Here is a 27,651-nt window from a genome sequence, read left to right as displayed (position 1 = left end):
CAAATATAATAATAATCCTTTTATTATTGCCTCTAGGGCATATTTCCAACAGCAAGGGCGGTGCCGTTACATGCGGCAGCGCGGCGAGTGGAGCAAGAGGAAGGTAGGGAGCGGCAGCGGGTACCTCGGCTGCGGGGGCAACACCCTCAAGGATCCAGGTCCTGCAACACACGAGTTGTTGCGGTGGGCAAACTGCAACAAGAGCTCAGTTGAAAAAACGCAAGAGATAATTCTAGGCAAGCCACGCAGGACATGTGTGGCACATACGAGACGGCGGACACTTGGGTGCGATCCGCTGGCTGAAGGCGAGCGTTTTTCATATTTAAAACTGTGATGATGTAAAACCTCAATATTCCAACGTCTGAGTAATGAATACTTCTGTTTGTGAAAACTTTTGTGGTTTAGAAGAAAGAACTCTTTAAGATACTGCAAAATACTACAGTATTGGAGATACTACGCTTACTACGATTTATTAGAAATGTAGTACTGCAATTTATTAGAATGTGGTATTTATTGATAGCTAACATATAGATTTTTTTAGAATCTATGATTTCTAAAATAACATGATATTCCTAAAAAAACTCTAAAACTACTTAACTGACAAATGCAACCTCGACATTTCAATCCTTAGACAGTGAATACTCAATTTTTTATATACCACAATTTTTGAAATTCGGTTCAGAAAAAAGAGCCGAAGAGCTCTTTCTCAAATACTAAAACACACGTTATTGCGAACTAAGCCTATCTTAGATGGTTAGGTTATTTATGGTTAAACCAGTCCATCAAGGTTCAGGTCCTAGACTTGACAATGGTGCTTGTATATTTCTGGATTCACTTTAGACTTTGTTCGTTCAGCGGGAGCAGACCCATGGTGAGTTCGTGAATATCAAGATTATGTGCCTACTCAGTATCTCAGAGGTGCTTATAGAGGTGAGTATATGTGTGTATGTATGAGCATATGTGTATGTGCTGTGTTAAGAAAACATGATATTGTGGATACTACGGTTTACAAACTGTGACATTTGTTAATGCCAAACACAATAAATTATTAAAGCTATGTTTATCCATCCATTCCTTTCGTTATCCGCGTTAGCCAAGCCACGTGAATGTATGGTTTGAAACTCTTGACTGGTCTGATTGGCGATCGTCAAGATCCATCCGAGAAATTCCAATCCAATCCAATCCAATCCAGAAAAGCTATCTAGGATGGATTCGCATCAGGCTCCTAAGGCAGGGATTTCGCTAGGTTCGCTAACTCCGTCTGACATCGACACCGGCGTTGTGACTGATCCCCCCAAGAGCTGCATTCTAGACAACAAGCCCTTCTTCGGTGAGCACATAAACGCCACCATCACTAGGTACCACACCACCGACCCAGACAACAAACACCGCGCCATGGCCATCCAGGCCACCTTGTTCGTCGCCGCCCACCCCGCATCTCCTACGTGCTCGCCTGGGCCACTGACACCTACTTTACTGAGGAGTCTCTGGTCCTCTCCACCCACGGCGGCCTCATCGCCCTCACCATCACGTATACATGAAGAGATAGCCATTCCCAGAATATTATAGGTGGGTTTGATTGGGATGCAACTTCCCTGGCTGCAGCTGCAACAGCTCCGGCTGGAAGGAGCGGCTGCAGCAAAAAAGGTTGGAGCTGAGATGCAGTCATTTGATGGTTATGTTGTAGTAGCTGCGGCTGATGCAGAAACATGCTGAAATAACCAAAATGCCCTTAATTGTTCGGTAAATCAGTTTAACGTCTTGATTGTACTGCTATGATTGTAAATGACTCATTTAAGAGTTCTTTTTGCTGCAAATGGCCATTTTCATGGGTTTTAGCTAAAACTATAAGGGTTGGGCGCACTTTGTTGCGTCGATGGTGTTGTTGGGTCTCTTAAGAAAGAATTACTTTGTTTCAAGATATAAGGTGTATTACTTTTTTGAAAAGGAAAAACTTATAAGTTTGATCAAATATTTCGAGAAATATATTAAAATCCATCATATCATATCGGTATTTTTAGATTCATCATGAAATGAATTTCCATACTTTTTTTTTGTTTAGTATTCTCAGTGTTTGATATTTTTGCTCTGAACTTGGTCAAGGTAAAAAGAAATTTGACTTTCGAAAAAACTAATACCCCTTATATTTTAAAACCGATGGAATGTTTAGTTTGGCGGGTAGGGGAGATGATAGAGTGTGTTTTATTTTTATTTATAATGCGTTGATTGGGTGGCCTTTCGTGGTGTGATTCGGTGCTATCCGCTAACCAATCTATATTTATGTGAAGAAATTTCTATGTCGGTGGTTGTATATACTATATTGGTGCTATAATATCACATGATGGCGCTTCTTTTTTCTTAGTGGTGGGAGGGTGCATGGGATTGATATGTTTTTGTAGGCCGGTTGCGGCTAATTGATTTGAAAAGTTGTTGTCCCGGTCAAAGTCGTAAACCAAATCACAAATTAAATTCCTTAATTGAATGAAAGAGCTTCAAAATTAGGAAACATAGTGAATTAAAAGAATTGAATAGGAGAGCTTGAGAAATTGTTGACCCGGTCAACATTCGATCGCACAATTCTAAATTGAATACCTTAATTAATTGTTAGACATTAAAAATTAGAAAGCATAGTGTATAGTACAAAACAATTTAATGAGAGAGCTTTGTGGAATTGTTGACCCGGTCAAAATTGGATGACCCAATTTTAATTGGAGACCCCAATTAAATGTGGGCTATTTAAAACTAGGGACCTTAGTGTTATAGAGGATTTCACTTGTTTGATGGTGTAGATAGTGTATTTAGACAAATTTGACATATGACAATACATTGGAACTCATCATAACATAGATTACCAATTAGTATTACAGCTACGAAAAAATTCCCCGTACCAATTTACAATCAATTCCAAACGAGAATCATTTTTTCATAGCAGCAGCACCATGTAACAACATCGGCTGGCATCGTTGCCCACATGTAGGGATTTATCTCAATGATTTTCCTCATAGTTTGTGAAGCTGCAGAAAAAGAAACATGTGATCTTGTAAAACAGACATACAATCTGATGAATGCTCATACAGATTCCAACACAAGCACATAGCGAAGGCAGCAGCGGCAGAACACACACACATAGCACGCACACCGCTCGCTCGCCGCCCACGCTGGTAGAGGGAGGGGCCAGCAAAGGAGCCTAAACAGGGAGAGAAGGGGACGGCCAATACCGGATTCGGCAACGGCCAGATCCGGCGATACGGAAAGAAGCTGAGGCCGTCCGTCGGCAGAGGCGGCGAGCGAGGAACCCTACCCGCGCTTCAGTGTGGACGAAGCGGTCCGGTCCGACTCGCGGCCCGCTCGATCCAGGCCCGCTAAAAAAAGGCCGGTCCGGTCCCTAAAAGATGGACCAAAAAAATCTTTGGCCCGGTCCAGTTAAAGCTGGTCCGATCGAGCGGACCGAGGACCGCTGGAGCTCCAGTGTGCGCTCTGCCCTTGTCAGTTGACCGGTCCTTTCGGTCCGGCCCGAGCTTCGCCATTGCCGGTCTGGTCCCTAAAAACAGGACCGCCATGCTTCTCGGTCCGGTCCGGCTTGGACTGGCGGCAGCCTGTCCAAACGACGACTTGGACCGGCTTGGACCATGTCCACCCTTACCCGTGGTTGGGGTGATGGGGAAAAGTCGCTCGTGTTGATTGGGTATTTGACTGAACCGATAAGGGTATTTCGGCAGTATTACGTGCTTTTGCGGGAGGCAAACCAGTCATTGGCCACTTTGGAGCCGGCTATGAGGAGCAGAAGCCCAACTTTTCAGCCGCGGCTTCTGCTCGGTTTCTGAGCTCCACTATCTCCGGCTGCATATTTGCAGATCTCTATCGACAGGGCACGAACTATCGGCTGCAACCTCAAGCCATCGCATTCGACATGGGGGGGGGGGGGGGGGGGGCAACAAAATCTACATCAGGTACGTCGAGGTGGTTTGTTCCTCCTCCTCCCTGGTTTGGTTTGTTTTCACCTGGACTACCAGTCTACCACCACCACGGCCATGAGCCATTGGTGCCAATTGGATGCGTGGGAGAAGGACTCCATGCTTTATGATTCTCAACTCTCGATGGCTGACGGCGTCGGCGTTGATGGACTGCTACAGCCCGAGGCTCTGGAGTTGGACGATGAGACATGTTTTAATCACCTCTTGGTGGATACAACCATGTTGAGCTTGCACGAAAACAAGGTCGTTTGCTTCTTGGCCAAGCACCAACTGGCGAACAGTGAAGTGTGGGGGTCTGGTTATATGTCACTCGCCTGGAAAAAAAAGTTTTTGGTCAGTCGATTTTTCAGCCGTCGGATACAAGATCAATGGCTGGATCTCTTTCTTCTTCCTCCCATTGGTTTTCTTCTTCCTTCAAACCGCACTGCCGTCGACGGCCTAGCCGCCCGCTTCTACAGCCAGTGGACGGTGGCACTCTTTCGCAGCCTTGCCGCACACCCCCCCCCCCCTTAGCCCCGACGCCGACGGAGATTTTCTCCGGCAAAGTTGCACCACCACCATGTTGCCGCGCCCCTACCCCGTACCCCAATATAGATGATGGCGTAGCCCTCCGGCGAGCTCCTTCCTTACTTCTGGGCTCCCTCCGGCGAACTTTTTCGCCCATCTCAAAATCAACTGACCCAAAAGCTAAAATTAGTCAACTGATGCTCTAGACATGGAGACGAAGAGGCTACAAGGAGTCAATCTTCTTCAGGGCGGAAGATGCACGAGACTATTCTACAACACCATCTCTAGCCATCTCACTTAGGCCCGGCACGGGGGGGGGGGGGGGGGGGTGGAGGGGCATTCGCCCCGGGACCCCCAGCCAGGTCCGTGCGAGCACCCGAGTATCTCGCCTGATCTATCGGAGTCGCCATTGGAGCGCTACAAAGTGCTCTATTTTTTTTTGATAGGCTGCAAAGTGCTCTGTATGAAACGCACCGGTTGATGTGTGTCTAAGAGGAAGAAAGACCCCAACGTTATCTCCTTTAGCAAACTAGGCCTTGGGCCTTTTCTTTGTTTAGCATGAAACGTGGTTAGTGACGGGCTACACCAAGCCAGTGGGCAAGAAGCCCACCGATTCATTCTCAGAAAATGTTTCGCATCAAAAGGTTCTCTAAAAATGTAATTAGTTCTCAAAAAAGTAACCAGCTAAAAAATATTACTCCTAAAAGGATTACAAGAGTCCTAGCCATCCGGCAAAAAAAACGGAAATATTAACGCTCACACGTGTGGGCGTTGACCATCTCGACCACACGCATCCATCACCGTCCAGTACTATATGCACGAATCTTGGCAAAATCTGGCTGATTTTCTGTGCCACGTAGGATAAGACGTGTGTGTGGTGTGTGACATAATTCGTCCACACATCTGTTTTACCACACGGAGGGGCCGGTGTGTGGGCGTTTAGCAGTTCACCCACACACCAGTTTTCAGTCACGCACAAGGGCCGGTGTGTGGGCGTTTGCCATCTCGCCCACACGTCCGCCTCCTCTCCCACACCCAAGCTGCCAGTTGCCATGCGTTTTGCAGTGTACATGGCAACTGCCCTAGTGTGATTGCAAACAGATGGCAACTCTCTCTTTTTTTACCCGAACATGTCAGTTGCCATATGTTTTGCATGGTACATGGCAAACTGCCCTAGCGTGCACGTAAGCAGATCGCAACTCTTTCTTTTTACATGGCAACTGCCCTAACGTGCTTGTGAGCACATGGCAACTCTCTCTTTTACCCGAACATGTTTTTTTGCCATGCCATTTTTTCAGTGCTACATGGCAACTGCCTAGTTAGGTGTACCTAATTTGAAATCATGGCAACTGCAGTAGACCAGACCACACATGGCAACAGCTGTAGTTGTCTAAAAAATGGCAATCTGGAACTTTGACCTGAGATGGCAACTGCAATTGAGTAGACATGGCAACTGTAGTTGTCCGACATGGCAACCGTAGTTCAGCGACATGGCAACTGCACTTAAACGAACATAGACGAGGGTCCGGCCCATGGCAACTGCGTGCACGCGGTAAAGTGTCACGTGGGGCGTGCGAGACCACGAGGTATGAGGCCTGACGTACCGGGCGTGTGGGCGTTATCTATTTCGCCCACACGCACGCGTATAAGAGGGACCGGGAGGGAAACAAAGGCGTGTGGGTGCTAGTTGTTTTACCCACACACAAGCGTGTGGGCTGGTCCTCTTAGGCACCACAAAGAACGTGTGGGCAGATCCCTTAACGCCCACACGTGTGGCAGTTATCGGGACAAAAAAAGATTCAACACAAACCACACAGATCTACTACGGTTCATTTCATCAGCTTGAGATGCGAAAAAATAAACACAGATATAGACCCTGCAGGTACCTGCCTGAAGCCCCCGTAGCCCCAGGTAAATAGAGGAAAAAGCCGCGGGACGGTCCGTGTCGAATTCAAGGAGGGTGACCGCCCGCTCCGTCCGGGGAGGCGCCGGCCTTGAGGAGGGAGGGACTGAAGAAGGATGGAGGGAGTGGCGGCGGCGAGCAGAGATCTCGGCGTCGGAACTGGAATCCAACTCTGCTTCTCTACTCCAGATATTGTTGTGCTCGACTGTGGACTTCCTGCTGCCGGCCACTTCGCCGGCCAGGCGGCACTGCTTCTCCGCGCATTCAGGAGCGACTCGGTCGCCGCATTGAGGCTACTACACTCCTCCATCACCACCAAAAATCACCATCGTTACGCTCGCAATAACACCATATCAGATCGGAAACCATAGCCCAGAGGGAACGAAACTCCTGCATACCCAAAAATCAACATCGTCACACGCCTGCATCACCACAAAAAATGCTAGTGTTGCTCTTTTTACCAAAAATAAAAATGTTTATAAGATGGGATTCAAAATTTGGTTATGGTTTTGAAGTTTAAACACAGTGGAGAAAATGTTTGCTTTCGAACTTGGTGGCATTCCTACACGACCAATGTGCCTCACTATAGAAACGGCGAGTGTAGAATTTTGTTATTGACATTAACAGTTAAAAGAAAAGGATCAAATCTAGATACAAAATCCCATAATTTTCAAACAAAGAATTGAGTAAACCAGCACAAACCAAGCAGATCTGCTTGCAAAAGTTCCGCTCCTTGTCATGCACCAAATACTAACATGATCCCCGCTTGAATATAAATTCAGTCCTAGTACTGTCACTCATGTTTGTAAATACCATGGATTTACTGACAGTTCTAAGCTTCTAATTATTATTAACAAAGCTACACCTAATTATCAGTTTGGACAAAGCTGCACCATAAATATATATCAGACAAATACTCCTACTCCTAATCTGTCACAGAACATATTATTAAAGCTGAGGTGTGTATACCAAAGATAAAAAAATTGTAACATAAAAGGATTAGGCTCCTTTTCACACATTAGTTTGGCCATATTAACCAGTCTTACTGTAAAGATCATAGATATTGCAAAGCTAATGGAACATGGGATCAGGAGACCAAACCCGGTGCCGGACGGCAGGAGGATGCCAGCATCCACTTGGCGAATCCCGCTATGAATCTTCTACATTAGTGGCTCGACCCCCAACAACGACGCTTCTGCTAAGCCGCAGAAAAACACAACCAATGTTAAATCTCTGAATAGCGAAGCTCAAAAAGAGCGCGTTGCAATTACGTGCAAACAAAAAAAAGATGGAGCTAGTATCAATTTCAGGAATATTTCTCCAAAAATGTGCAGTCATGCACAACATTTTCAATTCTAAGTTGCCTTATGGTGTGTCTAGAGATTCATGCATTTTGATCAAACGGAGACAATATTGCAAGGCAGAACATGAGGTGGTGATTTCAAAACGTAACCATAAGCATTACTAGGGAAAAGCCCAGCAGTAGTGCGGGTGTTTGGTGTATCGGTAGCGTGGGTAACCGCGCTACTGATACGGCGCTACAGCTAACGTTTAGCAGTAGCGCATGTAGCAGTAGCGCGTTCTGACACGTGCTACTGCTATACCTACTTAATAGTAGTGCTTTCCATACCGGTGCTACTGCTAAGTGCTTTAGCAGCAGTGTTTGCCTGTCCACCAATAAAGGGTGCTACTACTATATGTTCTCATTTTTTGCTACGTATTTGCGATGTTTTTTACAGGTTTTATACAGTATTCTAATCATATCATAAACATGCAATATTCTCATCATATCATACACATAATAGTCTCATCATATCATCCAACACAAATCATATCGTCACATCATAATCACGATATAGCTATACAAGTTACATGACATGTCTCATCATACATAATGTAGTACTTGCTGAGGCGTCAGTTCATATCCCTCTCTTGCACTAGCATGAACCTAAACTAACTACTGGCTGTCACTCAGAAACTGGTACACCTGGGCCTGACACTTCGGCCACTCGTCGTATACTCCTGGCATAGCACTTTCTTCGCCATCGATGATCTATGCACCTGCATTGTCACATGAGTCGTTGATATGCAATATATATAGTTGAGCAACAGAAAAAGATAGACTTGAAAATAAAAGAAGCAACATATCATAAGCATAACTAACAAAGTTCATCATACGCAAAATGCCCTAACTAGAGTGATCTTCGCTAGTTGAGGAGGACGGTTTAATTACATCACAAATAAAGTTTCGTCATGCATAACTCAAAGTTTCGTCATAGAGAAAGTATGGACTAAACGGACACATTGTCATTTATCGTCAATCACTCCAACATGTCGTGTCATCCATCCAAGTCAAGGAGATAGTCCCTGAGCATACTAAAAGGCTTTAGGTCGAGACGTTGAGCGGCTACGCGTGTTTGGACGTCTTCCCTCGACATTTGCCCTTCTTCGTAGAACATCCCTGTTTTTTCGAGGACCTCCTTCATGATGATTTGGACAAGCTCATGCTAGATGTGATAGAACTCAGCTCGGAGTCGATGATCCGGGACATCTCCTAGGTTCTTTGCCCATTACAGAATATGGGCATCGCCGGATCTAGGTGACATTCGAAGGTTCTATTGATCCCGTTTGTACTCCAGCATGTGGTAGAGGACATAGAATCCATCACTAAGAGTATCACTTGGTTGTTGGATGCAGCAGAAGTCGGTCTTATAGCCGAAGGCGGGCGCGCGGTTCCTTGTCTTCCTGTTCTTGATCTCTCCACCCCATAGGTCGTAGGTAAAGATAGCACTGTCGAGAACAGGCCTTATGTGGGTGTAATATTTTTTCTTCATGTTCTTCGACGAGTCCAAGTAAAGAGCGTGGAAGAATGGGGGGGGTAAAGGATGATGAGGACGGCGCGCCTGTCGCTGGGCAAAATAAGTACACCTCAATCTAGCCTCCACGCGTGCAAATGAATGATTGAAATCGAAGGAAAGATATCTGCGGATGACTTACATAGGATGATAAGGCACGAGAATCGTCTCCTTGTCCTTATTGGTGACCATGAAATCAGCAATGTAGTTACACGCGTATTCACGGTGCTTTGGGCAGACCGCCAAGAAGCCCTCATGCATGAAGTACGGGTCAGCGACACAGATATAAGGTATCTGCTCAATCCTAATGATGTGGTTCATGTGCAAGGCAAAAAGGCAAACAAAATTAAAATCCAACTTTTTCAAGTGAAACATGTCGAAGATGTAATCGAATCGAAGGAAGAACTTCTCCGCAGCGAATGTGTCGACGTACAACCTTTGATGCGGCACGTTAACCACGTAGAGCGGGTATCCTGGATTTTCCTAGGGGATCAGGCTCTTCTCTCTCCGCAGCACATCGTCATGAAGTCTCCTTAGGTCGCCGTATATAGCCTCTACCGCTGCCTTAGGTAGGACCGGATGACCGGGGATATGCCATTTTGCCGCACCGGGGATAGGTATATGGTCTTGAACCAGAGGCTGTGAAGTCGGCTAGATCATAGAAGTAGCTTTGTTGCCTTTGCTCGATCTCTTCCTATGCTTCTTTGCTTCTTTGCTACTAGAAGGTCGTCTATAATACGTTCATCCTCCGGCAATTCAGGCACTGACTCATGACGCTCAAACCCTGAGTACTCATACTGCTGAGCCATCAAACGGCCGTCGTCATAGGCGCCAGTATTGAGATACTGTAGAGTGTCATCGTCATCCTCATCCTCATCGATGGCATCGATATCATGCATTGCTTCTTCGATGGCGGCGACGTCATCAGTGATTAATGGAGCCTCTTCCTCACCCCGTCCGCTATCACCCGGCACGACAGGCGACGCTAATTGGGTAGGTGGGGTGTTGATGTTCATACCTTGCTGAGGCTGCGTGGTCATGGTGGGTGTGCTCCCGGCCGCCTCCAGACGAAGCAGACTCTTTAGCCACAACAGGACCCAACTCTTGCAATCGCCGAGCCACCGCCGGGTCTCATCGTCATCTCCCCCTAGTATCGGAGGAGCCAAATTCTTGTGGCCTGGTTTGACACTGGCCACGGAAACCTTGAAGACATCAGGGGGATCGGACGGCTGTCGAACAATTGTTCCTTCGGCTTCACTATCGTCGCCTTCCCCACGTCCACCTTCTAGCCACTGATAGTGTACAGTATAGTGCACGGGGTTATGTCGGCCTGCAAAGACATGTCTATGATGTGAGACATCCGAAAGGCAATGGAAACGGAAGATTGATGCATATATTGAAGAGGGTCGGTGTGACAAGTACCGTGAGGGCGTCGAGCTCAGCCAAAGACGAAGCACCGCCGAGCACGTCCGAGACGGAGGACGGGCTGCTATGAGCAGGTGCAGGATCCGGTGTAGGAGCCGGTGCAGGAGCAGGTGCGGGGGCAAGTGCTGCTGCAACGCTAGTCGAGCTGCTCCCCAAGAAGTTGAAAAGGGGAAGTCCTCTACATCCTTATTTGGATTTTGCTTGGTCCAACTGACGATAGCCAGAACCAAGACACTATAGGAAGTTGCAATCTCCTCTTTTGCGGCAGCTACCGCTGCTTTGATTGTCTCAGCTAATTTCTTATCAACCCCAATCGCAACCTTCTTGTTGATGTTTTCTTCATTTAACCTTAGTCTTTCCTTTCTCTCCCCCATGGTATCACGGTAGTACTTCTTCCACGTGGCGCCGTCTTCGATACCGTGCACGCGTCCATACGATGACCGAGTGTCCACCGGAAGTCCTTTCAATATGTTCAAGGCCCAGTTGAATGGGGTGTCCCACTTGGGCCTCGCCAACGCCTCTGACGGCGAGTCGCTTTCGTCCGCAATCCTGTATTGCCCTTTCTGCAAAAGGAACAAGGATCGTTTACAAATATGACTAAACATGGAGTCGAATTGATCAGAAGCTAAAATTACCAGCAGTCTCATGAACTCTGTCGTGACCGCGTCCATCTCGAAAACCTTCTTGACTGGGTCCCAACGTCCCCCTAACGTCACGCTCCTACGGGAAGGTGAACTCCGCCAAGGGGTCTGGGATGCCCAGACTTTCACGTTTCGTGTCCTCCTTGGCCCATATGGACCTCTTCCCCGCGTAACCACGGCTTCTGAGGTGGTGGCACCCCATGTTCCTCTCTTGGAGCCCCTTCATGTACTCTGACTTTTCTTTGGTAGCTGCAGCAACGCAAGCCGCCTTGAATATTTCAAACCGCTCTGCTGTAATTGTCGGATTATCCTTTACAATCTCAGAGTAGGTTACGCAAGTCGAGGCGGACGTTGTCGCAATGGCGATGACGGACTCCGAGACAAGCACGTGACACCACTGCCACCCTAACTTAGGGTTACGCGAGTCTAGGCGGACGTCATCGTCGCTACCACAACGGACACCGAGACGAGCACGTCACACCACTGCCACCCTGTCTTAGTGTTATCACTTGTAGAAAAGAGGGATTTGGTCCACCCCGGGTTAGCCCATTAGTCCCGGTTCAGTCTAGAACCAGGACTAATGGGGGCATTAGTCCCGGTTCGTGTGCCCAGGGGCCACGTGGGCCATTTGTCCCAGTTCGTCTGGACCTTTTAGTCCCGGTTGGTGCCACGAACCGGGACTAAAGGGTGCGATGCCCATTAGTCCCGGTTCGTGGCACCAACCGGGACTAAAGGGTTAGACCTTTAGTCCTGATTCGTCCCACCAACCGGTACTAATGGGGTTTGAGGCATTAGTACCGGTTCATGGCACGAACCGGTACTAAAGGTCCCATTTTCAAACTCCACCCCATCCCCCCCCCCCCCCCCCGTGGATCGCCTTTTCAGTTTCCCATGTGATATGTGGTCTAGTTGTTGGGAAAATTTACAAATATGAATTTTGACTTTATTTGCAAAATCTCTCTAGAATTTAGTAAAATGGGCATAACTTTTGCATACTGACTCGGATGAAAAAGTTTTTATATGAAACACTCGAAAAGTTACATCCAAATTTAACCGGGGAACTTTGTTAAACATTTTTAGAATCCTCAAAAACATAACAGAAAAAAATTTATGGAGCTTTTAAGATGTAGAGTGGAAAAAATCGAAAAAATTTCAAACTATGGTCAAACAATGGTCAAACTAATTATTCTAGAATGTTAGTGTTACTAAATAATTATTTCAGTTATTTTGAATTTTGGTCAAATCTGGTCAAACTGTGGTCAAACAATGGTCAAACTAATTATTCAAGAAATATTAGTGTTACTAAATAATTATTGTTTTTTAAAACAATAGTTTCAAACTCAAACAGTGAAATGTGTCACTTCATGCTCACGCAAAATTCCTGAGGGTTAATAGGATTGACATCTTACTATTGTCAGCAAAACAACAAGTGCAGACTTGGAATAGAGGGAGAATAGAACCCGGAAGTTAAGCGTGCTCAGGCTGGGGGAGTGGGAGGATGGGTGACCGTTCGGGAAGTTAGATGATTATGAATGATGAGGGGTGATTAGAGATTAGAGGATAAATTGAGCAGTGATGAGGGTGGTGATTAGAGATTAGAGGTTAAAATAATTCAGAAATTTGAAAATAAAAAAATTCAAAAAAATTCAAAATTTTTTTTCAAAAAAAAATCATAAAATTTCCTTTAGTCCCGGTTGGTGTTACCAACCGGGACTAAAGGTGGAGCTCCACGTGGCCGCGACCTTTAGTCCCGGTTCCAGTTTGAGCCGGGACTAAAGGGGGGAGGCATTAGTAACGACCCTTTAGTCCCGGTTCAAGAACCGGGACTAAAGGCCCTTACGAACCAGGACTGATGCCCCCTTTTCTACTAGTGTATGTGAGTCGAGGCGGGCGTCCTCGTGGTGCGAAGACGGACGACGAGCAAGCACGTGACACTACTGTCACCCTGTCTTAGGCTTACGCGAGTCGAGGTGGACGTCGTCGCGGTTGCGACGTCGAACGCCAAGACGAGCACGTGACACCACTGCCATCCTGTCTTAAGGTTACGCGAGTCGAGGTGGACATCGTTGCGAGCACGTGACACCAAATTGACACAACAAATGTTTGAGTTTTCCAAAAGTTTTCATGAATTTCAAAATATGTTCATGATTTCCAGAAATCATAAATTCAATAGTTGTTCAGAATTTACAAAATATGTTCATGCTTTCGAAAATTTGTCGTTAATTTGAAATTTTTCATAGAAGATCAATTCAATGAACATTCCCGATTCAACCAAAAAGCTGTAGATCAATTCAATTGAGCATGCTTTTTTTGTCTGAATAAAAACATGGACAAATTTAATCGAAGGGAATAGAAGGATAGGTTAATTTTTCTGTGCAAAACTAGCAATTAATTTTCGTTGAAAGTGCTAGTTTATTTCAGTCTCTTTTTTAGGGGGTTTATTTCAATCAAAAGTGGAATTTCCCGCCCATTACTGTCCCTGAAAATTTCTTTCCCAGATAAGGAATGGGCGCAATAGGAATATACAGGCCCAAGAGAAAAAAACGTGGAAAGAAAAAGAGACTAGGGCAGGTATTGGGCCAGCGCTGGGCCAAACTCATGAATAGGTGGAGCGTTCCCGGCCGGGATCGATCCGGACCGGGAATAGGACCAAACCCGATCGCTCAAGTTGTCGTTTTTTTGTCTCAAAAAAGACTGAAGTTGTTGTTTGCGCTCTGGTCGGAAATCGAGCGCGCGCGTTAGACACGCCCAAGACAACGTACAAATAGAATACTACTCGTGGGGTAATAGAAATTAGTGAAATCCGCAAATCACGATTGGAGGAAGGTTGTTGCACGGTCCGTAAACGATTCTATATACATCAAGGAGGATTACTAGTACTTGACTGAGGGATCTAGCTCCAGGCTTTCTTTATATACTTGATGAGTACCTAGGCTATCATCATAGCATAGCTTCACAGAGACGGCATTAGTGGCATTGACGGCGGCGGTAGAGTACAACGTGGTGGGCAGGTATTGGACTCGGCGGGGGCGTTCCTGGCCGCGTGGGGTGCGGCATGCAATGACACGGGGCGCTGCGGCTCCCGGCCGGTGCTATGGGTGCCGGCAGGCAGGTTCCTGATCAGCCAGGCCTACTTCAAGGGGCCCTGCCAGAGCGCCGGCGTGGACGTGGCCATTGACAACAACAGCACCGTCTTCGCACCGTCGACAGTGGACAACAGGACGTGGATCATGTTCCACCATGCCGACGGCCTGGCAATCCGTGGTGGGACGCTGGACGGGCAAGGGCAGGAGTACTGGGCATGCAAGAAGGCCGGTAGGTGTACCGCCGGGCAGGGGCCCAGGGTGAGTGATGACATGAACTTTTTGGTTTCGTTTTGCATCGTAATTCGGTTCGGTTTGTTAGATGGGAAGCGTTCCTACTCCCTCGTGAGGGAGCCGCGTGTGTATATATTGATCTGAGGCAGGAAAGGCCCCTGCCGTGGCTTACAAGGAGTTTACCGATCTCTTGGGGATTCGGTTTGTTACAAAGGAGATAGGAGAAGCTACGGGAGAGGAAGAGACAGAATCAGTTTGAGATTACAGGAATATATCTCTAATTCTAACACCCTCTCTTAATCTCAACTATCCTACATTAAGATTCTTCTTGAATTCCTCGAAGGGCTTGACTGGCAAAGCTTTAGTGAATCCATCTGCAACTTGATCTCTGGAGAGGAATGAACCGTATGTCTAACTTCTTTTCTGCAACCCTTTCTCTTACAAAATGAAAGTCAATTTCTATATGCTTGGTTCTGCCATGGAACACTGGGTTTGCAGAAAGTTATGTGGCTCCCAAGTTGACACACCACAAACATGACACGATGCTGCTTAACTCCCAACTCATTGAGCAATGATTCAACCCAAATGATTTCAGAGTAGCATTTGCTAGTGACTTGTATTCAGCTTCAGTACTTGACCTGGACATTGTGGCTTGTTTTCTGGCACTCCAAGAAATGAGATTTGAGCCAAAGAAAACTGCAAAACCTCCAGTTGACTTTCTGTCATCACTGCATCCTGTCCAGTCAGCATCAGAGAGCACTAACAAGAGATGAGTTAGAGCGTCTGAACTGAAGACCTAAACTCACAGTGTGCTTTACATATCGTACAATTCTCTTAACAGTTGTCCACTGTACAGTGGTAGGTGCATGAAGATACTGACAAACCTTGTTAATAGCAAAGGATATATCTGGTATTGTCATTGTCAGGTATTGCAAAGCTCCTACTGCACTCCTGTATCTTGTGCTCTCTTCTTCCTTAAGTGGCTCTCCTTCAAAAGCTGAAAGTTTTTCTGAAGAAGACAATGGTGTAGGTGAAGGCTTGCAGTACTTCATCCCCATACGAGCTAGGAGTTCAGTGGCATATTTTTCCCGATTCAGTACTATGCCATCTTGAATCTTCTTAACTTCAATACCTAGGAAGAAGTGTAGATCACCAAGGTCCTTCAAGGCAAACTATGAACTCAGATCACTCAAAAGAGCATTAGTGGCATTTTGAGAGGAGCTTGCAACTATGATATCATCAACATATATTAACACAAATATAGTTATACTTGCTTTGTTGTAGATGAACAGTGATGTATCAGCCTTGGATGCAAAAAAACCAAGGTACTTCAACTGAGAGCTCAACCTTGAATACCATGCCCTTGGTGACTGCTTCAAACCATAAAGTGCCTTGTCAAGATTACACACATAATGAGGTGTTTTCTTACTTTCATACCCAGGTGGTTGTCTCATGTAAACCTCCTCTTCCAGAACACCATGCAAAAACGCGTTCTGAACATCTAGCTGTCTCAGACTCCATTCGCTGGACACAGCAATTGCTAGCACAAGCCTAATGGTTGCAGCTTTAACAACAGACTAAAAGTGTCTTCATAGTCCAAACCATAACGTTGTTTAAAACCTTTTGCAACTAAGCGTGCTTTATACCTGTCAATGATGCCATCTGCCTTTTTCTTTATTCTGTAAACCCACTTACAGTAAATGATATTTTTACCTCATTTTTCAGGTACAAGACGCCAAGTCTTGTTCCTCATGAGAGCTGAGTACTCCTCATCCATTGCATTTTTCCATCTTGGATCCCCTAAGGCATCTTCTAACCTTGCCGGTTCTCCTGTGATACACATCATACCATATGGAATAGTGTCGTCAGTTCTAACTTTTGGATTTCGTATACCTTTCTGGAGCCGAGTCATGACACATGGAGCTGTAGCTAGAGCTGGCACAGGAGTTGATGCAGCAGGACTAGCCGCAGAGGATCCTGGGGATGCCTCAGATTCTCTTTCCACAGCGAATCCCGATCCGAGCCGTGTGGCCTGTGGTGTGACCGACCCACCAGAAGCAGTAGCCGCAGAAGATCTTGCACTGCTGGCATGCACGCGCGCGTGGGTCAGGGATCCCGATCCTGACCCGGATCCGCCTGTCGCTGTCGATGCGTTGGGCCCGCGCATGGGACGCGGTGCGCGGCGCGGAGTTTCGTCGCGATGCGGTGACGTGTCGCCCTCCAACTGGCGCTGCATGCTCCTGCCTGGCGCGCGATCCAGCGCGAATCTGTGTGCTTGATCCGAGGTGACCTGGCGCACAGGAGTTCCAGGTGACGGCAGATCTGCTTCGTGCTTCGCGCCTGCTCCGTCTTCTTCTGGCACATGCAATATAAGCTCGTTTTCTTCAAAATTTTGATCATTTTCTGCACCGATTTTCTGCTGCATGATCCTGCACACAAGGAGACATGGTTCCACTAGTAGGATCATCAGTTGGGTTAGTACAATTGTCGCCCCCATGATCAATGTTTTGGAGATGTGGTGGAAGAAGAAGTAATTCTTTCTTGAGAAGTGCTCTGGCATTGGGATGAAGGGATGCAAAAGGATAAACAGATTCATCAAACACAACATCTCGAGAGATATAAACTCTACCAATGGAAACATCAAGACATTTGACTCCTTTGTGGATTGGACTATATCCAAGAAACACACACTTTTTATAACGGAATGCAAGCTCATGTGTATTGTATGGACGAAGGTGAGGCCAACAAAGCACAACCGAATACACGAAGTGTTTTGTAGTCGGGAGTTGTACCAAAAAGACGTGTGATGGGAGTTTCAAATTTGATGACTTTACTAGGGAGTAAATTAATGAGGTATGTGGCAGTCAAGAATGCCTCATCCCAGAACTTTAGTGGCATGGATGCATTTGCTAGTAGAGCTAACCCTACTTCAACAACATGACGATGTTTCCTTTCGGCCGAGCCGTTCTGTTGATGTGCATGAGGGCATGATACATGGTGTGATATGCCAAGCTCTAGAAAAAAGAGATTGAGTTTATTGTATTCACCTCCCCAGCCGGTTTGCATAGCAATAATCTTAGTGTTTAGTTTTCGCTCAACAAGGTTTTGAAAGTTCTTGAAAACTTGAAACACTTCGGATCGTTTCTTAAGAAGATAGATCCATGTAAATTTGCTATAGTCATCGATGAAGCTAACATAATACGAGTGTCTACCAACAGAGGTGGGAGCTGGCCCCCAGACATCAGAAAAAACAAGTTGCAAAGGTGCAGTAGAAACACTAAATGAAATAGGATATGGCAACTGATGACTTTTAGCTTGTTGACATGGATCACAAATAGACTCAACACTAGACTCATGAGAGTGGGGAAGTTTATTCTTGCTAAGAACAAGCTTGACAATAGCTGATGAAGGATGACCTAATCTACTGTGCCACTTTGCTGAAGAAGGCTTGACAGCAACAAAAGCTTGTTTATTCGATGATGATGATGACGAAGATATGAGTGGGTAGAGACCTCCCACACACTTGCCCCTAAGAAGCACTCTCCTCGTGTCCATGTCATTTACCAAAAAGTAATAAGGATAAAATTCAATAAGGACACGATTATCAAGAGTAAATCTATGAACTGAAAGGAGATTTTTTGATGTTGAAGGGACATATAGAACTCTTTTTAGATGCAAATTTTTTATGGGGGTTTTGACAATTGAACTACCAACGTGAGTGATTTTCATACCAGAACCGCTAGCAGTATGCACTTGGTCATCTCCATGATACTTGTCTCTGATCGTCAGCTTCTCGAGCTCCTCTGTGATGTGATTTGTGGCGCCCGTGTCTACATATCAGTTGGTGTCGACACCATAGGAGTCGGTGACCATGTTGGCCTCCTTCTCCTCATGTTCATCTTCATCATCATATCGATGCCAACAATCACGAGCACCTCCTGGATGATGCTTGTAGCAAATCTTACATTCTGGATAATCTCGAACCTGCTGACGCTGTTGTTATGGACGACCGCGGCCACCACTGCCGCCGCTATTTCCACCAGATGGAGTTGGGGAGGGGCGCCTGCCTCGGCCGCGCCCCCTGCTATTGCTGCACCTGCGGCCTCTATTGTAGCCGCGCCCGCGCCCCCTGTAGGCTAAGTTTGCTGAGGTTTTGAATCCTGCATCTGGACCATCACCGAGCATCTCCACACGCTGATCAAACGCTGCAATCTGGGCGAACAGATCATCTACTGAAATCTGATTTTTAACCGCGCCAATGGCTGCCACAACAGGGTCATAGTCCCTGTCAAGCCCAGCGAGGACGTAATCTACCATCTCAGGGTCCGAGACGGGGCGTCCCGCTACTACAAGCTCATCTCCCAGGTTCTTCATCCTGGATATGAAGGCACTACTAGACATAGAGCCTTTTTTGGTGTTGGTGATGGCGATCCGCAGATTGGTGATGCGCGATTGGGACTGCGAGGCAAATAAGGTGGTGATGGCAGTCCAGAGGTCGAAGGTCGTCTCCTTGCTCGCTACTTGGGAGAGAATCTCCATTGACAGGGAGTTCAGGAGGTGACTAAGGACTTGCTGATCCTTCGATATCCACTGAGCGTACAGAGGATTGGGATCGGTGGTGATGGTTTTGTCCGTCTGCTGCTGCTACACCGTCTTCGGTGGCGCTACGTCTGATCCGTCCAGCAGGCCGGTGACCTGTGCTCCTCGCAGGCCCGGCATGACCTGTGCCTTCCATAGGATGAAATTGGTCTTGGTGAGCTTCTCTGATGGGAGAGCGCCAAGGTTGAGGGAGACGGTTGATGACGACGACATGGCGAGGGTGAGTGAGGAAGGATGGCGAGGGCGATCGAGGAAGGAGGTAGCTGGCTAGATCGATAGGAAGAGGATGGCTCTGTATACCATGTTAGATGGGAAGCGTTCCTACTCCCTCATGAGGGAGCCGCATGCGTATATATTGATCTGAGGCAGGAAAGGCCCCGGTCGTGGCTTACAAGGAGTTTACCGATCTCTAGGGGATTCGGTTTGTTACAAAGGAGATAGGAGAAGCTACGGGAGAGGAAGAGATAGAATTAGTTTGAGATTACAGGAATATATCTCTAATTCTAACACAGTTTCCTTATGACGGACGTCGGCCATACTATTAGACAAACTAGGGTTTGAACAATACTCGATACCCTAAGCGGGTACGGCTGTTATGTATATATAGGAGAGAACATACAGGTACAGGTATTGTGTTACAACACGTATATATACAATATACCTAGTCTAACACCCTCCCTCAATCTTAACTATGTCCTGAAACACTCAGGAGGTTAAGATTGTGTCGACATCCTTCAAAAGAAGGTAAGGGCAAGGGTTTAGTGAAAATGTCAGCAAGCTGATCCTTAGAAGAAACAAACTTGATCTGAAGTAGTTTCTGTGCAACGCGTTCTCTCACAAAATGATAATCAACTTCGATGTGTTTTGTTCGGGCATGAAATACTGGATTGGATGAAGGGTATGTAGCACCGATGTTATCACACCAAAGAACAGGCGGTTGGGCTTGAGAGACCTTCAACTCTCGAAGCAATGATTGCACCCATATGATCTCAGCCGTGGCATTAGCAACTGCTTTGTACTCAGCTTCAGTACAACTCCGAGACACGGTAGCTTGCTTGCGAGCTTGCCAGGCGATCAAGTTAGGACCAAGGAACACAGCATGTCCCCCCGTGGATCGCCTATCATCGGGACTACCAGCCCAATCCGCATCAGAGAAGGCTGAGATCAAACCAGAAGTCGCAGGCTGCAGATGTAGACCATATGAAGCAGTGTGTCGAACATAGCGCAGAATGCGCTTAACAGCCGTCCAATGAGGATTACGCGGTGCATGGAGGTACTGACACACACGTTTAACTGCAAATGATATATCTGGTCGAGTAACGAGCAAGTATTGCAGTCCACCAACGATTGCGGTACTCAGTGGCATCCTCAGAGGAGAGCAAGTCCCCATCAAAAGCTGACAATTTGTCTGTGGAGGACATAGGAGTGGTAGCAGTTTTACACTGCATCATACCCGCACGGCGTAATAGATCCTGAGAGTACTTCTGCTGAGTGAGAGTCAAACCACTGTCAGAATGAAGAACCTCTAGGCCCAAAAAATAGTGCAGTCTCCCAAGATCCTTGACAGCAAAAACAGCCCCTAGAGAAACCACAAGTCGATCTGCAGCAGTGACGGATGAACTGACAAGTATGATGTCATCAACATAGACCAGAATGTACATGGTCACCTCAGGTCGCTGGAGAATGAATAGAGACGTGTCTGCTGTAGATGGTACAAACCCGTGTGCACGAAGAGCAGCGCCAAGACGTGCATGCCACGCACGAGGAGCTTGCTTCAGACCATAGAGAGCCTTGTCGAGGCGACACAGATAATGTGGCTGAGCAGAGTCAACAAAGCCTGGTGGCTGACGCATATAGACCTCTTCTTCTAGAACTCCATGAAGAAAAGCATTCTGGACATCAAGCTGACAAAGTGACCAGCCTCGAGTAACAGCCAGCGAAAGAAGAACACGAATAGTTGTAGGTTTAATAACAGGACTAAACGTATCTTCATAATCAAGGCCATACCTTTGTTTAAATCCTTTGGCCACCAGGCGTGCCTTGTACCTCTCAATGGACCCGTCAGCATGTTTCTTCACCTTGAACACCCATTTAGAATCAATAACATTGACACCAGATGGAGGTGGAACCAATCGCCAGGTATTATTCTTTCGAAGAGCATGAATCTCCTGTTCCATAGCAGCGCGCCAGTGTGGAATGCCAAGCGCTGCCTGAAAATGTCGCGGTTCAGCCATAGGATCGGCCTCAGCACGAGCAACACAGGCCGCAAGCCATGCGACCGTACCATCCGTGCGCTTGAGAGGCTTGACAATGCCACTCTTGTTGCGCGTATGAGGGCGTAGTATGACAGGCGGTGGAGGTGTCGGAGAAGCCACCACGACACGAGAGCCAACGTCTGGGAACAGCACGGAAGACACACCAGCAGGCGAGTCCACAGGCTCTGCCGAGGGAGAGTCCATGGGCTCTGTATGCCCCGAGTGACTGGCGAAGGCGGGCCAGGCGATGCTGGGCCTGGAGCCGGCGAGGACTGCCCATGCGGGGCAGAGGCCGGGGAAGCTGTCGGCCCGGGCATGGCAGCCGGGCTAGGCAAGACCGGGTTAGGCGCGGTAGCCGCCCCACCCGATCCACGTGCATGGGGCATGCACGTGCGATCGTCGTCAAGCGCCCCGTCAAGTGACCCATCCGACGTCACGACTGCAGTTGGTGTCGTAGCAACCATGTCATCGTGAAGAAGCTCAAGGCGAGCGCCCCGTCCAGTTCCTGCACCATGGTTAGGCAATAACAGAGGAGAATATGCAGCATCTACAAATTGATCAGGCAAAACTGGAAAGGAGTGCAACTCGGTAGAGGAAGTATCAGTGGATGGTGAGAGCGTGGAAAAAGGGAAAACAGTCTCATCAAAGACAACATCACGTGAAATGTAAACACGATTCGTCGGAATGTGGAGACACTTATAACCTTTGTGAAGAGGACTGTATCCGAGAAACACACATTTCTTAGATCGATACTCGAGTTTATGCTTATTGTATGGTCGAAGGTGTGGCCAACACGCACAACCAAACACTTTGAGAAGAGAGTAATCTGGAGTTTCATGAAATAATACCTCTAGGGGAGATTTCATGTGAAGAAGTCATGTGGGAAGCCTGTTTATCAAAAAACAAGCAGTAACAAAAGCATCACTCCAGAACCGAAATGGGACAGAGGCATGTGCGAGCAGTGTTAAGCCAGTTTCAACTATGTGACGGTGCTTGCGCTCAGCTGCACCGTTCTGCTGATGTGTATGAGGACAAGACACATGATGAGAGATGCCAAGCTTCTGGAAGAAGGTATTAAGATTGCGATATTCCCCCCCCCCCCCCCCAATCAGACTGAACATGGATAATTTTGCACTTAAGCAACCTCTCAACATGAGCTTGAAATTGCATAAAAACATGAAACACATCAGATTTGCGCTTAATAAGATAAATCCAAGTAAAGCGACTAAAGGCATCAATGAAACTGACATAATAGTTGTGACCACTAACAGAAGTTTGGGCATAGCCCCACACATCCGAAAACACAAGTTCAAGAGGAGCCTTGACAACACGACTCGATACAGAGAAAGGTAACTGATGACTCTTGCCCTGTTGAAAGGCATCACACACTAGAAACTCCTTATTGCTTGACTCAACAGGAAGACTATGGCGATGAAGCAAATGGCGCACAATAGGAGTGGCCGGATGGCCGAGGCGAGAATGCCACTGCGACGACGACACCCGAACACCACTGAAAACTTCAGAAATTGGCGGCACATCAAGAGCATATAGGCCATGGGGAGCTCGACCACTAAGAAGAATGTCCCTCGTGTCCCGGTCCTTAACAAAAAAATGGAAAGGGTGAAACTCAACAAACACATTGTTGTCACGAGTTAATTTAGGAACCGAGAGGAAACTACGTGTGACTGAAGGAACACGAAGAACATCAAGGAGACGCAAGGTTTTAGTGGTACGTGAAAGAAGAGATGCCTGACCAACATGTGAGATGGGCATACCTGATCCATTGGCAGTGCGGACCTGGTCATGACCAGTGTAGGGCTGGCGAGTAGCCAGCTTATCGAGCTAACTTGTCAGATGATCTGTGGCACCGGTGTCCATGTACCAGGAAGGATCCACAGAATAAGAAGGAGTAAATCCAGGTTCCTGTGTAGCGAGAGCAGCTTGTTTCTCATTGCCTTTCCCGTTGTTCCCAATACCAAGGAAGTCGTGTTTGAAGCGACGATGGCAACGAGACGCCAAGTGCCCCTCAATGCCGCAGAGTTGACATTCAACCCCACCACCACATGCCTCGCAGTGTAGCCTCTTGCGGCCAGCCGTCGGAGGAGGTGGAGCGGGCGAACGGGGCTGGTTGCCCGCGGACGGCGGCGCCTTCTGCTTGACACCACGGGCGCCCCCGCGAAGTGCAGTGTTCGCAGAAGGACCCTCCGTGTAGACGCCGACGGAGTGGCGAGCAGCTAGCCGTTGTTCGGTGTTGAGGAGGCGTGCGTAGAGGTCGCGAGGCGGCATCGGCGTGTCACGTCCATTGATGTTGTCAACAAGAGAATCATAGTCCTCATCAAGCCCATTGAGAATGAACGAAGTAAACTCCTCATCACGGAGAGGCTTCCCAATAGATGACAGTGTATCGGCCAAATTTTTGACCTTGTTGAAGAAGGCCGTGACGGAGAGATCATTTTTCTTGACCTCACCCAGCTGGTTACGAATGGCAGAGGAACGTGCCAGCGACTACGAGGAGAAGCTGGAGTCGAGCGTGGCCCATGCATCCCTCGACGTAGCGGCAAAGACCACCATGCCGGCCATGGAGGGAGTGAGCGAGGACTGAATGGCACCCAAAATAGCTTGATCCTGAGCAATCCACCGACGATGAGCAGGGTTGGACACCATGGCGGAGCCACCAGCAGCTGAGGGAACCGGAACCATGGCCGGGGGACACGGCAGCTTACCGTCGACATACCCCTCAAGATAGTGACTACGCATCAGCGGCAACACCTGAGCACGCCACAGGAGGTAGTTATCAGCAGAGAGATTCACCGTCACCAGATGAGCAAAGTGGAACGGTCCTGGTTCAGCCACCGGTGCGGGAAGCTGCGAGTCGTATGCCGGAGGAGCACTGTACGAAATCAGCGCATCGGCCGACGGAGGCGCACGGTAGTGTTGGTGATGACCGTAGGGCACCGTAGGATGTACGCCGTAGGGCTGCAGCGACGCGACGTACGGCGCCGGGGTAGCGTAGGGCGCGCCATACAGCGCCTCATAGGGCACCGCGGAGGACGAAGCATACGTTGTCGGCGCGATGGACGGTGATGGCGGCAGCGCGACGTAGGGTGCTGGATACGGCCCGACGTAGGGCACCTGAACAGGGGCACCATGGGGACCTGAAAACGGCGGCGCAGCATGCGATGGGATCCCGACGTACGGCGGCGGCGCAGCATACGATGGAATCGCGCCGTAGGTGGCGTCGCGCTGCGCAGAGGCGCCATACGGGCGAGCGACAGCCGGATCGCGGGGCAGCTGCTGCATGCGATCGTAGCGATCGTGAGAGTTCGGAACATGCACATGCTGTGTGCGATCATAGCGATCGTGGGAGTTCTGTTCCAGCGATTCACCATGGGCGAGAGACTGGCTGGATTGCGGGCGATGGGGGCACGGGCGGGCGTGATCCTGATTCGACCGGACGGGCCCAGGCGAGCGGGGCGGACGCCATGAACGGCGATTCCGTCGCCAGGGTTGACGGAGGCGGCACGGCGGCGGAGGCCGACGCGGCGGCGGCAGAGGAAGCGGAAGCACGGCACGGATCGAACGCGTCGTCTGATACCATATTAGACAAACTAGGGTTTGAACAATACTCGATACCCTAAGCGGGTACGGCTGTTATGTATATATAGGAGAGAACGTACAGGTATAGGTATTGTGTTACAACACGTATATATACAATATACCTAGTCTAAGACATACATACTTATGTTTGCAGACACTTGACATTAGCTAATCCAAGGGCGTGAGCGTGAAGCAGCTGACGCTGCTCGACAGCAAGGAATTCCACATGTCCATCTTCGACTGCAGCGGCGTGACGGTCCAAGGCGTCCGGATCATCGCGCCGTCTAACAGCCCCAACACCGACGGCATCCAGGTCAGCCACTCCCGGCACGTGAGCATCCTCAACACCACCATCGGCACCAGCGACGACTGCATCTCCTTGGGGCCCGGCACCTCGGACATGCTCATCAGGGACATCAAGTGGGGTCCGGGCCACGGCATCAGGTGCCACCTTCAGTTGCCAGTTCATCATACATTATATTTTGTTTGCTTGTGATTTGCGCAGCGTTTGATAGATAGCATTGGTTTTGTGTTTGTGTTGGATGGACGGTGGCAGCATCGGGAGCCTGGGATGGCAGGACGGTGAGGAGGGGGTGAGAAACGTGACCGTGGACAGGGCGGTGCTGAAGGGCACGACCAACGGCCTACGGATCAAGGCGTGGGCGATGCCCAACTCCGGCTTCGTCAAGAACGTCTCCTTCTCGCGGGTCACCATGAACCGCGTGGCCAACCCCATCCTCGTCGACCAGACCTACTGCCCCCGCAAGGGCGACTGCCCGGGCAATGTACGTCTCCTTCCCTACATGCATGCAACTACACGTGATCGATCGACTATATCATGAGCTGTGTTGTTGTGTGTGCCTGCAGAGCTCGAGGGTGCAGATCAGCGACCTGTCGTACACGGACATCAAGGGCTCGTCGGCGACGCCCGTGGCGGTGAAGTTCAACTGCAGCGGCACCAACCCCTGCAGCGGGATCAAGCTCAGGAACATCAGGCTGAGGTACTGGCACCAGCGGCCAGCGCAGGCCAAGTGCCAAAACGCCGGCGGGTTCGCGTCCGGAGAGGTCACACCGCCGAGCTGCTTCTGACCATCGGAGTTCTCTTAGCTTGACTGGTTCGTGTACTAGGCAGTTGTGTAATTTCAAAAAAACATGGTCGTGTGATCATTGCTTGGTGGATCACAAAGCGACCCTTACATGTAGCCCAGCCTAGGTGTTTTAGCGGATTTGCTAATTCTCTATTGATTTTTTTTCGAAACGGAGGCAAAAGATTTGCCTCATCGATTAATTAAGAAGAAAAGAATTGCCCAGTTAATTAATGGAAAACCGGGCGAAAACCAATACATATAGACCACATGCGGACTACTCGCTAAGAAAGAAACCCCTTAACCCCACGGTCAACCCGGCAAACATACATAACGTGCAACAACCACAATCCTTCACACTTCTACGTCGTAAAGAAACACCCAACAAAACCAAGGTTGAAGACAACGAACAACACCAAATCCACGGAGACGAGCCAATCCGAGATGGTGGTCGAAGAGACTGAGAATCATCCATTAAGCAGCCACGGACACCTTATCAAGGGCGTTACTCTTCTTGCCTATGCTCCTAAGAGCCTTCTTCACCTTCTTGATTTTGCGCGTAGAAGATTCCTCCACTAGAAGGCAAGCAATCGTCTTGCCAGACCCAGGGCTAGCTGCCTCCAAGGAGGCAAGCAAGCCGCCAAGCTTCTTCTTGAATACCGCCTCGTCAATACATGCTAGCATATCTTCACGGTCAAAGACGGGCAGGCGGATGGACTTCGGCGCCTCAGAATGAGGTGCCAAAGCACCTACCGCATCAACCTCGGCACCGACAGACGCGACCTTGTCCCTCGCAGACACCGCCATAAGAACATCATCAGCCACGGGTACCACCGACACGATGGACTCTTGCTCCTCCAGTTGCCCACATGGCAGAGGTGAATCCTGTAGTTGCGCCTCAAAATTAGGTGCCAAAGCACCTACCTCATCAACCTCGTCACCCACAGACATCACATGCACCATCTCCTTCGGAAGCACCATTGAAAGAGGTGAAGTGGGCTCGTCACAACGCTCCCGCAGCTCGGGCATAATCTGCAGCACTGGAGTCACAACCTCGTCGATGACTACACTCCTAGAGACAGACAACAACACAGGCCTCGACGACAGACATGAAGTAGCATGAGGGGAGAAATGTCCATAGAGGCTTGCTTCTTCCCCAACTGAAGATCCAGTCTAAAGCTCAGGCAGCGGAGACACAACTGGTACAACCTCAAGTTTGGCAAGGGCGGTCTTCGCCCTCCCTAAAACACTCTCAACTCGCGCAAGGCAGTCAAGAAGCAACTCGGTCTCCTCGGCCAATCCGGGTTGCACAGTCAAGACAGGCTGGAACGGCACATCTGATGTGGTGACTTCACTGGTGGGTGAGACATAATTAAACCAGAATGAACGTCAAGAATTTTGCGTGGTTGTTCTTGTTGATTTTTTTGAGATTTTTTATTTGCTTTTTTGAGATGGCAAATCTTCATGTAAAATCCGATGGTTATAACTTGTGA

General features: G+C 48.3%; 1 pseudogene; it reads left to right on the top strand.

The window, feature by feature from the left end:
- Positions 1 to 70: 70 nt before the first annotated feature.
- On the top strand, positions 71 to 27,651 carry LOC123068020 (polygalacturonase-like; annotated as a pseudogene).

This window comes from Triticum aestivum, chromosome 3B, assembly GCF_018294505.1.
Source record: "Triticum aestivum cultivar Chinese Spring chromosome 3B, IWGSC CS RefSeq v2.1, whole genome shotgun sequence".
Taxonomy (NCBI): domain Eukaryota; kingdom Viridiplantae; phylum Streptophyta; class Magnoliopsida; order Poales; family Poaceae; genus Triticum; species Triticum aestivum.
Note: the sequence above shows the minus strand (reverse complement) of the source record. Positions and strands in the feature narration are given on the sequence as shown.